This window comes from Jatropha curcas, chromosome 1 (genome assembly GCF_041381405.1).
Source record: "Jatropha curcas cultivar XTBG-Jc1 chromosome 1, XTBG_Jcur_1.0, whole genome shotgun sequence".
Taxonomy (NCBI): domain Eukaryota; kingdom Viridiplantae; phylum Streptophyta; class Magnoliopsida; order Malpighiales; family Euphorbiaceae; genus Jatropha; species Jatropha curcas.
Genome location: NC_143151.1, coordinates 20,873,051 through 20,885,918, shown reverse-complemented (window position 1 = coordinate 20,885,918; position 12,868 = coordinate 20,873,051). Strand labels below are relative to the sequence as shown.

General features: G+C 39.7%; 1 non-coding gene across 1 annotated transcript; it reads right to left on the bottom strand.

The window, feature by feature from the left end:
- Nucleotides 1-11,445: 11,445 nt before the first annotated feature.
- Nucleotides 11,446-11,552, bottom strand: LOC119370575 (small nucleolar RNA R71). Its single transcript, XR_005178108.2, has one exon. It is a non-coding gene; the product is annotated as a small nucleolar RNA R71 (small nucleolar RNA).
- Nucleotides 11,553-12,868: the final 1,316 nt, after the last annotated feature.

Below are 12,868 nucleotides of genomic sequence, written 5' to 3'. Positions count from 1 at the left end.
GAAAAAATGAAACAAAAAACATTTAGCCCCCAAATCTGAAATTGTTGATAGGTGTCGGTTTTATAATATTTTTAGTACAGTTTTTAATTAGAATTTTAGTAAATTTTATCACTTTGATTTGTTTTTAATTCATTTTTAGTATAATATTGTTCAAAGCTTCCTTGAATCATAACCCACTTGATCTGAAAGAAATTTGCAGGGTTTTGGCACAGAAAAGAGCATTCCAAAATAAAATACTCAGTCTCATGCACGGCCAGCCCGTGCCAGAAGGCACTCCCGTGCTAAAAACTAAGGAATCAAGTGGAGAGTCAGGAGCAAGCACTGCCAGCCTGTGCTAAATGGCATGCCCGAGCCCTAAAGAAACTCAAGGGCGTGCTAGGCTAGCACGCCCATGACAAAAATCTATCTTGGAAGGACAGAGATAAGCATGCCCAACCCGTGCTAATGCGCACGCCCGTGCTGCAAAGACTCATCTGAGGCGTGCTGCATAGCACGGCCCATGCCCAATCAGCTAGAGTCCCAAGCTTGATCACGCTCAAGCCGTGTAGCATAGCACGCCCGTGCTTCGAAGGCAGAACTGGCGTGAACTAAAAACGTAATTCAATCGTTTTCTCACATGGGCCCGCCTCGGAATATTTCCTAAATGTACTAGACAAGATTTAGACCTATTTTTGAAAAGAAAGGAGTCCTAACTAAGAAGAAATCCAAGGCCTAAACAGTCATGATCTCCTATAGAAGATTTTGTACTTAATAAGGATTCTATTTCCTAAACGGAGTCAGATTTGCCTTCAGGAGCTCTATAGAAAGAGGGGAATTTTTCATTGTTGGGGATCGGGTTCTTAAGTTATTTTCTGCATGGTTCTCTCTCTCTCAAGGGTCTCAAACATCAAGATTTGTGCCAAGATTCAAGGAAGCCATCCACATAGCTGTTACCTAGTTTGTATCTCTAAACTCTTAATCTTGTTTTTCTTTTCATTGTTTATTATTGATTATGAAGATTGATTCAAGTATTACTTTTGAATACTCAAATTTTGAGGCTCGAAAAGCCTATTTTTTCAGGCTGCAAACAGTCCGGCCGAACCGAAGGCCATTTTGGAAGTTCACCGAAAGTATGCCAATATGGTACTCAAAACGTCCGGGACGTCGCGAGGATCGCAGAACTGGTCCCGGAATATTTTTTGGAGGTCCGGAACTCCCGGAAAGGCCTCCGGAACGAAAAATTAGCAAACCCGCCGAACACGGCTGCTCCGGCCGCCGAGCCTGGCCGCCGAACCCGGTGGCCCTGGCCGCCGAACAGTCCGTTTTTGCCTATAAATTGGCCCCGAGGCCCTCAGTTCAAGGCACTCAGTCTGTGTTGACGGACACTCCTTCTCCCTTACGCTCCTTGCGATTATTTACTGCTTTTCTGCATTTTTAATTTAGCTTTTATTGCTTTCTTGTTGTGATACTTGGTCACTTAAATTAAATTAATTAATTAATATTCCCTTAACGAGGAGCTTAACCTGGAGTTAAGAAGTGGCCGTCGAATAAATCAGGTACATAAACTAAACTCTGCTTATTTAATTTTAGCACTTCATGCATGCTTCTCTTCTACTCCTAATAACTCTACAACTGCATAAATGCATCCATGTCATCATTAGGCAAATAAACTGCCTCAATTAAAAAGATTTTAAGCTTAAATGCCCGGTTAATTAATAATCGTGGTATTAAAGCCTAAATCCGACAATATTGGTTTAAAATACCTAGTTAATTAAATGGCTATGGTATAATTGCCTTTATTTCGAACAGTCCTAGCTTATGTCCAATTAATTAATAATTGTGACTAAAAAGCTTTAATTAAACACGTTTTATCTTGGCAATAAATTGCCTACATTGCAATTCAAGTAATCACTTTTGGCAAATAAATTGCCTATGAGTGAGATCAATTTTTTCTGTTTTAGCGACAAATCGCTTAAATCACAATTTTTTGGCTAAAAGCCTTCAAACAATTGCTTTTGGCAAATAAATTGCCTTAAAGTAATCAATTTTGGCGACAATCGCCCAATCATCAACTTTTGGCAATAAATTGCCTAAATCAACTTATTTTGGTTAAAAGCCTTCAAACAATTGCTTTTGGCACATAAATTGCCTTAAGTCAATTAATTTTGGCGACAATCGCCTAAATCAATCAATTTTGGCAAAAATTGCCTAAATCACTCTTCTTGGCTAAAAGCCATTAAAACCAACACTTTTGACAACAAATGCCTAAAAATCAATCATTTCTTTGGCAAAGCGCCTAAACAAAATGCACAAAGCATACACACACTCATGCATGAAGCATACCCATTCAAAGCCCTTTCAAAAAGGCATATCGAACTACGTTGACTTTGATCTTCCATTCAAACGGAAGTATGTAGGCACGTTTGGGATTTCACCCCGAGCAGCAAGTCGAAACCACTTTAAACTTGTCATTCACCCTGCAAAGCATTCAAGCATTCATTCATGGTTAGTTCATCAGCATGACATAGTCTCGGGATCCACCTCGGGTTCGCAGATTGTGCCTTAGACATTGGGCTAATTAATCTAGTAACTAGGTTAATTAAAATTGGAGTCACTTAGGGTTTTTTCCTAGTTTGCCCTAAAAATAATTAAACAAGGTGGCGACTCACACATCACGTGCATTTCTTCCTTAGTCACATGCATTTGTATGCTTGATATGTGGGGAGGGGTTCACAGTTTGGCGACTTCACTGGGGATTTTATGTAATCTTTTTGCATAAGTGGACTACAATTGCTGCATAGACTAACCGGCCCTTCTTTAGGGCATTATTTTACTATGCTTTGTTTTGCAGGGTACCTTGACACGAACTGAGTATTCTTTCTTTAAGAATGTGAGATGAAGAGAATTTGGACTCAATTTGTACAATTTAATTAAAAAACATTTTCAATTTGTTGATTTATTTGCACGATTGAGAATCTTTTTCTCCATTGCATAAAAAATGAATTTCAAATGAATTTCTTCTCTTTCTGTTCAAACTTCTGAGTCTGGATAGCAAGTAGCGCTGATCGGCGGGTCTATTTGATTATGTCGACGGACAGCCAAAGCGTCCTCCCTGTTACCGCAAACCATCCCTAATCCTTTCGGGGATGACCCATGGGTATGCATACTGTTGGACCCACACGAAACTCTTTGTTTCACATGTGGTTAGGTATATCCATACTCAAGGTTCAAGGGTCCCTTATAAGCCAATTCTCTATTTGTGTCATAGCCTATAGAACCTATCCTTTAGGACTGTATGCACCCAATGATACGAGTCATATCATTAAACGAAGTATGACGTGATGTTGTGCGCATTCATGACATATCATCTCATTAAAAAGAACATTCCATTTCAAAAGCTGGAAAATCATATTTTGGTCCCTGAGACCTGAAAAATTACATTTTGGCCCCAAAGGCCCAAAAGTTCGCAATTTGGCCAGAGAGGCCCAAAAATTCTCAATTTGGCCCCAAAGGTCCAAAAATTCTCAATTTGGCCCCAAAGGCCCAAAAATTCCCAATTGGGCCCCAAAGGCTAAAAAATTCCCAATTTGGCCCCAAAGGCCCAAAAGTTCGCAATTTGGCCACAGAGGCCCAAAAATTCCCAATTTGGCCTCAAAGGCCTAAAAATTCACATTTTGGCCCTTAAGGCCAAAAAAAAAATTGTTTGAGAACTAGGGGCCTTTCGAAAAGTCGAGGTGTCCAGCCCTAAGCACTCTCCCTTACATATCACATCCCATTGGGTCCTATCCTGGGTGTCCCACCATACCTCACACTATCTCACATACCATATGAAAATGCCTTATATAGGATAGTCTAATCATTTTGACTATGTCCTTTCACAGGTGCCCCTCCAAAAGACCACCCGTACCCGAAACACCGACTGAGCTCTCACCCACAAGTCCAACAACCCCAACTGCACCAATGGCATCACTGTCTGACATTCAAAACCTCATGGAACAAATGGAAGCCATAATGGAGGCTAGAATGAATGAGGCATTAGTTGCCCAAAGGACTGCACTAATAGCTGAACTAGGTAGTGGTAATGGAAATGGGGCTTCAGCCGGGGGAAGTAATCCTGCTGCCTCCAATCAGGGACCTGGTGCTGAACCGACAAATCCTGCCCTTAACCTAGATGACATACCCTCCAGAACTGCTGCTAAGCTGGAAGCTCAGAAAATGAAGGAGAAACTGGAACTGTTGGAAAGGTCAATCACTGCCCTTAAGACACATAAGGAAGTGGTGGACATGGACTCCTTGTCCATGTTCCCCGAAGCAAGATTACCTACAAAATTCAAGATGCCTAACATGGACAAGTTTGACGGAACCACTTGTCCCAAAACGCACCTGAAAATGTATGTGGGTGCCCTAAACACGTTTGGCCTGAACAGCGAGCTCCTTGCTCAATTGTTTCAGCAATCTTTGACTGGTGCTGCATTAAGATGGTTTGTAAGCTTATACCGTTCCAAAATGAAGAATTGGGAGGACATATGCAATGCTTTCAACATGCAGTACCATTATAATATCGAAGTGGATGTTACCCGGAGGGAGCTGGAAACCACTAAACAAAAGAACAATGAGCCCTTCTCCTCGTTCCTTTCGAGGTGGAGAGCCAAAGCTGCTCAAATGATCAACCGACCCTCTGGACAGGAACAAGTTGACATGATAATCAAGAATTTATTGCCTGTCTACCAGTCACAGCTTCAAACACAGTACTTGCCTACGTTCCAATCGCTCATTGCGACTGCAACTAAGGTGAAAGACTTAATCCAGCTGGGTCAACTCAAAGAAGACTCATACAAGAAGCCGAATCATGCTGGACTTTGAAAAACCATCTACAAGACCTGGTTGACAATGGGTCCATCATCCCTAAGAGCAAGTTGAACATCAACCAATCCCTTGCCTAACCATGGGATTAATGCAAGAGAAATTGCTGAACAAGAATCGTTCGATCCTTTCGAACTTTTCTTAGAAATGAATGAAGTTTGTGTCTGAGAAGGTTGAGATCAAGCCTCCTAAAGAACAAAGGAATTGATCAAGACCAACAACAACATGTCTGATCGATTTAAGCATCGAGAAGAACAAAGTCACTACAGTCAATCCAATCCTAGTCCATCACAGTCCACCTAGAGTCTATCTTTTAGGGTCTAGTTTTTTTTTTCTTTTCATTTTCATTTCCATTCAAGTTTTCATTTGTAAATCTAAGTGTCTTTTGTACACAAATTTTGTCTTATCAATAAAAAGGGATCAGTTTACGTTCCAATCATGTTTATACTCTTTCCCTATCCTTTCCTGTGAAAGCAAAAAAAAAAAAATCAAAAAAAAAAAATAATTAAAATGATGATAAAAAAAAAAAGATAATAAAAATTAGCAAAGAAAAATGCATTCATTTGCTCTGCATCAATCAAAGCTGGGGGCATCCTAAGAAGCACCATCAAAAGGGAAGTTTTGAAGGGTAATCATGGAAAGGATCCAGCAAAGGGTACGCAAGACTTCAAACAGTACCGAGGCAAAGCCGATTGAAGGGGTTAGGGCCAGAATGGTTTCTCTGAAAACCCAGGAATGGAAGATGCTCCGATAGAGAGGTGTCTGAATTTTGAGCTTAAAAGCGACAGAATAAAGAAGTTATGTTTGGAATTGGGTTGGGTCTGCACGAAGTCGCAATGCTATCCATACACTACTCAAGTCATCTCAGAATCAAGTTGCCTCGAAATTCTTTATGGAGAGGCTGCTTCTAAGCAAGCAAAAGAAAAAAAAACGGGTCAAAAGGAACCTCTGCACAAAAGAAAGAAATCAAGGACAAAGCTACAGGAAATCAAGTTGTCAAAAACGGGTCAACTGCAAACTCTCCGTTAAATTCAAGCCCATCAAGGGTAGATGACAAATCATTTCAGCCATAAGGACAAAGACCAAGCGGCTGCTCACATTTTGAAAAAGCAAGTTAAAAGAAGCAGTCATTTCCACAAATTGGATGACAACAAACACCTTGAAAATCAAGCGGCAAGCATGGCACAAGTACAAGTGTCCTTATAAACAAGGAGCATTTCTCAAAACAAAGAAAAGGAAGAGTCTCCTCAAAATTCCTTATGGAGAGGAGAACCATTGAGGAAATAAGTTTCAAATTCAGAGGAAGATAAAGTTTAAGAAAAGGAATCAAATTAGCCTCAAGAATTCAAACATGGCGAAGCCACAAACTCAAAGCAAAAAAGCTTCTTCAACACTCAAGCCACTCAAGTTACCACCACAATGTGGGTATTCAAAACTCTTTTGTGATGAATACAAGTCATATTTCAGTCAACCAGTGGTAAAACCACTACAACAACAAAGTCAGATTCGCCTAGAGTCATCACTATCATACGAGCTCGAGTCAATAAGTTGATTCAACATCATCAAGTCGAGAATGAATCCCGTAAAGACATCAAGTCGGGAAGGAATCCCGCAAAGACATCAAGCCGAGAAGGAATCCCGCGAAGAAATCAAGTTAGAAACGAATTCTGCATCAACATCAAGTCGGCAATGAATCCCGTAAAGACATCAAGTCGAGAAGGAATCCCGCAAAGACATTAAGCTAAGAAGGAATCCCACGAAGAAATCAAGTCAGAAATGAATTCTGCATCAACATCAAGTCGGGAATGAATCCCGTAAAGACATCAAGTCGGGAAGGAATCCCGCAAAGACATCAAGTCGGGAAGGAATCCCGCGAAGAAATCAAGTCAGAAACGAATTCTGCATCAACAACAAGTCGGGAATAAATCCCGCAAAGACATCAAGTCGGGAAGGAATCCCGCAAAGACATCAAGCCGGGAAGAAATCCCGCGAAGAAATCAAGTCAGAAATGAATTCTGTATTAATATCAAGTCGGGAAGGAATCCCGAAGAAATCAAGTCGGAAATAAATTCCACACCAAGACGGAAAGGGATTCCGCACTAATATCAAGCCGGAGATGAATTCCGCACCAGCCGAGCACGAAGTTCGCATCCTGGAAGGAACTACGAAAGACTTGATTCTCCCCATCCCCCGAAGAGTTCTTGGAGATACGTAGGCAGCCACAAAGGCGCGGTCACAAACATAAGTTTGCATCATAAATGACATTTTCTTTTTGCCAATATAAAAAATAAAAAATAAAAAATAAAAAAAGAGAAGAAAAGAAAAGTAAAAGCTGGAGTTGAAAACCCGAAAGGGCGGCTTCAGGCAAGAATTGAGCCTGCTAGGTTGAAAACCCGAAAGGGCGGTCTAGGCAAAAGTTAGGGCAAAGAGCCTGCTAGAGTCGAAAACTCGAAAGGGCGGCTACTAGGCAAAAGTTGAGGCAAAAAAAAAAAAAAAAAGCGCTTTCATGAACTCTTTTAGAGAGTCCATTTTTTATACGGATAAACAGCAAAGTATGTCCTTAAAAAGAAATCCCTTTCAAAGGTCTCCTTGGGAGTATATAAATCATTTTCCCAGGAATCACTGAGATCCTTCAAGTCAAAATTCACTACAAGAAAAATTTGAGTCTCTAAATCGAGTCTCCAATGAGTCTCTAAAGTCAAGTCTCCATCACCAGTGGTCATTCCACAACGAGTCACAAAAATCGAGTCATTCTCAAAAGTTCGTTTTGAAAGTGTCACTCTTTGAGTCATTCCTCGAAAAAAAAGAGAGAGAGAGGAAAATGTCAATTTAATCCCCAGGGTTTCCAAAACAACCCTAAAAAATGTCAAACATAATCGTTGAGAGGTAATTCTTTAATACCTCGTCTCCACTCGGACCATCGTTTCTTCGATCCTTTCAGACGAGCGATGTCATCCACATTGTCCGTTTCCTCGAGTCATATAAGTGGCTTTGTTCTCTTTGATTCCTCAATCGATTGAACAAGTACAACACCAATGTTTTGAAGTATTCCATGGTCAGCACCATTCTGGGGGCAAGAAGTGATAAGAACCTTCACCATTCTCCCATCACAGAAGTAATCACGGAATTTTTAGTCTTTCATTAAGAAGAAATTCTATTTCAGCCAATAAGGGCATCAATTCTCTCAAGCAGGGGGCAAAATCCTCCAAGTCGGATTCAGGGGCAAGTGTTGTAAAAAAAAAAAACATACACAACCTAGGGTGGAATCCAACCATCGTCAATCTCTTTTACACAAACCCAGGGTAGAACCCGGTTAATGGTTAACCTTTTTTTCACATAAAACCTAGGGTAAACCCTAACCAATAACCAACCATTTTTCATCCGAAACTAAGCCATTTGATCATTTCAACTTTAGGTGGACCCTTGGTTCTCAAAGAAAAAAAAAACAAAAATAAAACAAATCTCTTTTCAAGTCCTCTAAGAGGCAAAATCTCTTTTCAAGTCCTCTAAGAGGCAAAATCTCTTTTCAAGCCCTCATTAAGAGGCAAAACATCTTTTCAAGTCCTCTAAGAGGCAAAACATCTTTTTAAGTCCTCAAAGAGGCAAAAACATCTTTAAGTTGCAAACATAAATCCATGTATTTGATCATTTCATTTCAGAGGAAAAAACCAACGGCGGAGTTTCCTCTTCTGCCCATCCTCAAAATTTGCTCCTTCAGACAGCCACTGGCTCTCACAAATCATTTTTATGATAGCCAGTGGGGGGCAACTGTGAATACTCAAATTTTGAGGCTCGAAAAGCCTATTTTTCCGGACTGCAAACAGTCCGGCCGGACCGAAGGCCATTTTGGAAGTTCATCGAAAGTTTGCCAATATGGTACTTAAAACGTCCGGGACGTCGCGAGGATCGCAGAACTGGTCCCGAAATATTTTTTGGAGGTCCGGAACTCCCGAAAAAGCCTCCGGAATGAAAAATTAGCGAACCCGCCAGCCTCGCTGGCTCCGGCCGCCGGACACGGCGGCTCCGGCTGCCGGCCCCAGCGGCCCAGGCCGCCGAACTTGGCCGCCGAACCCGGCGGCCCAGGCCGCCGAACAGTCCGTTTTTGCCTATAAATTGGCCCCGAGGCCCTCAGTTCAAGGCACTCAGTCTGTGTTGACGGACGCTCCTTCTCCCTTACGCTCCTTGCGATTCTTTACTGCTTTTCTGTATTTTTAATTTAGCTTTTATTGCTTTCTTGTTGTGATACTTGGTCACTTAAATTAAATTAATTAATTAATATTTCCTTAACGAGGAGCTTAACCTGGAGTTAAGAAGTGACCGTCGAATAAATCAGGTACATAAACTAAACTCTACTTATTTAATTTTAGCACTTCATGCATGCTTCTCTTCTACTCCTAATAACTCTACAACTGCATAAATGCATCCATGTCATCATTGGGCAAATAAACTGCCTCAATTAAAAAGATTTTAAGCTTAAATGCCCGGTTAATTAATAATCGTGGTATTAAAGCCTAAATCCGACAATATTGGTTTAAAATACCTAGTTAATTAAATGGCTATGGTATAATTGCCTTTATTTCGAACAGTCCTAGCTTAAGTCCAATTAATTAATAATTGTGATTAAAAAGCTTTAATTAAACACGTTTTATCTTGGCAATAAATTGCCTACATTGCAATTCAAGTAATCACTTTTGGCAAACAAATTGCCTATGAGTGAGATCAATTTTTTCTGTTTTAGCGACAAATCGCTTAAATCACAATTTTTTGGCTAAAAGCCTTCAAACAATTGCTTTTGGCAAATAAATTGCCTTAAAGTAATCAATTTTGGCGACAATCGCCCAATCATCAACTTTTGGCAATAAATTGCCTAAATCAACTTATTTTGGTTAAAAGCCTTCAAACAATTGCTTTTGGCACATAAATTGCCTTAAGTCAATTAATTTTGGCGACAATCGCCTAAATCAATCAATTTTGGCAAAAATTGCCTAAATCACTCTTTTTGGCTAAAAGCCATTAAAACCAACACTTTTGGCAACAAATGCCTAAAAATCAATCAATTCTTTGGCAAAGCGCCTAAACAAAATGCACAAAGCATACACACACTCATGCATGAAGCATACCCATTCAAAGCCCTTTCAAAAAGGCATATCGAACTACGTTGACTTTGATCTTCCATTCAAACGGAAGTACGTAGGCACGTTTGGGATTTCACCCCGAGCAGCAAGTCGAAACCACTTTAAACTTGTCATTCACCCTGCAAAGCATTCAAGCATTCATTCATGGTTAGTTCATCAGCATGACATAGTCTCGGGATCCACCTCGGGTTCGCAGATTGTGCCTTAGACATTGGGCTAATTAATCTAGTAACTAGGTTAATTAAAATTGGAGTCACTTAGGATTTTTTTCCTAGTTTGCCCTAAAAATAATTAAACAAGGTGGCGACTCACACATCACGTGCATTTCTTCCTTAGTCACATGCATCACGTGCATTTCTTCCTTAAGATATGAATTCACAAAACAATTACAAAACTCAATGATTTAATTTATGTTTGATTGTGCTATTGGAAGATAGGTAATTAAACTAGATTAGAATAGCTAACAATACATCGGGAGAGCTTGTTAGTGATTTCAGGGTTGTTTCTCCTGCTTGAACAATTAAAGTTGATTAATAAACTAATAAAATAAACTGGATAGAATGAAGTGAAATCAATTTCCCTAGTAGTTAAAATCCTTGATTTCTTTTCATCTGAATTTTGTTGCTTGATCTCTTTCTGTTTTTATTTTCAAATTACTGTCCTTATAACAAATCTCTCTTATTGTTGTTTAAATAATAATAGGTTAACATAATTTTGGTACTTGATATACAATCCCTGTGGATACGATACTCTTTCACTTTATATTACTTGTTGCGATTTCGTACACTTGCGAAAATCTCTGTCAAGTTTTTGGCGCCGTTGCCGGGGATTGGCATTATCAATATCAATACTAATTACCCTATTGTTAATTTAGACATTCTTTTATTTTTATTTAATTTTTCTTTAAGAATTATTTCAGGTGTTTATGCAAAGAAGATCGAGACGGAATAAACCTCTAGTCTTTGACCCGAAAATTGAAAGAACTTATCGTAGGCACAACGCTGCAAGAAGAGCACGTGAAATAAAACCCGAACAATGAGCAGATATGGTTAACGAGAACGAAAACAAAAACATGAACGGACCTCCACTTCAACATCCGGTCCGCACCTTGCGAGATTACGCAACACCTAATCTTAATGGGACAACCTCGAGCATTACAAGACCTAGAGTGGAAGCTAATAATTTTGAAATCAAACCCGCAATTATCCAAATGCTTTCCACCTCGATCCAATATGGGGGTTTGCCTAGTGAAGATCCTAATGCCCATATCACAAATTTCCTGGAAATTTGTGATACTTTCAAACAGAATGGTGTTTCCGAGGATGCAGTTAAATTGAGACTTTTTCCATTTACTCTTAGGGATAAAGCAAGATCCTGGTTACAGTCATGTCCCGCTGGAAGTTTCACAACATGGGAAGAAGTAGCTCAAAAGTTCTTAGCAAAATTCTTTCAATCCTTAAAAACCACAAAACTGCGCAATGAGATAATGACATTTGCTCACCACGATCAAGAAAGCTTGTATGAAGCTTGGGAAAGATTCAAGGACTTGTTGAGAAAGTGCCCACATTACAGTTTACCTAAGTGGTTACAGGTACAAACTTTTTATAATGCATTATCTCCTAGTACTAAAATTACCTTAAATGCAGCTGCTGGGGGATCCTTTGAGAAGAAGGGAATTGACGAGGCATATGAATTAATAGAAGAGATGGCTAGCAACAGCCATTACCAAAACAATTCCGAGAGGAAGAGGATTGCGGGAGTCTATGAAATAGACGCCATTAAGGCACTTAATGCAAAGGTAGATAACATGGTAAGAAAACTAGATATGTTGACTACTAATCCTGTGAATTCTATTATGCAAGTTTGTGATAGGTGCAATGGACAACATGGAATTGGAGAATGCATGATAGATTCTTTGAATCCACAAACCTTGGAGCAAGTAAACTATGTGATGAATCAAGGAAGGAAGAATTACCTTTACTCCAACTCATATGATAATAGATTGAGGAACCATCCTATTCTGTCCTATGGTAATCCTAACAACGCCTCGAACGCACCACCAGGTTTCCTTCCTCAAGAAAAGAAATCTCATGATGACCTTCTCACTGCCCTTTCTAAATCACACATGGATTTCATGAACGAAATAAGAGAAAATCACAAAATCCAGCAGGCGGCGATAAGAAATTTGGAGATTTAGCTAGGACAATTTGCAAACATGATGACATCTCGACCTCAAGGTACATTACCTAGCAATACTGAAAAGAATCCTAAAGAACAAGTGCAGGCTATCACCTTGAAAAGTGGCAAACAATTAGAAGAACCACGAAGGAAAGAAAAGGAAGAAGAAGAGCAGCCAAAGGTGCCCATCATTGATCTAGAAGAACAAGAAAAGATAAAACCCTATGTTCCACCTGTTCCCTTTCCACAAAGGCTAAAGAAGGTACAAGATGATAAGAGCTTCCTAAAGTTTCTGGATGTATTCAAAAAGCTTCAGATCAATATTCCTTTTGCTGAAGCCCTTGCGCAAATGCCTAGCTATGCTAAATTCCTAAAAGAAATCCTGAGCAAGAAGCGAAGAATCGATGACCAGGGAACTATAATATTAATTGAGGAGTGCAGTGCAATTATCCAAAATAAATTGCCTCCAAAGTTAAAAGATCCAGGAAGTTTTTCTATTCCTTCCAATATTGGTAATCTTGATTTTGAAAAGGCTTTGGTAGATTTAGGTGCTAACATTAATCTAATGTCTTATGAAGTTTTTAAGATGCTAGGTATGGGAGAGCTCAAACCAACAAGGATGTCTCTACAACTAGCGGATCGATCAGTCAAATATCCAAGAGGCATTGTAGAAGATGTGTTTGTAAAGGTAGGTACATTCATCTTTCCTATTG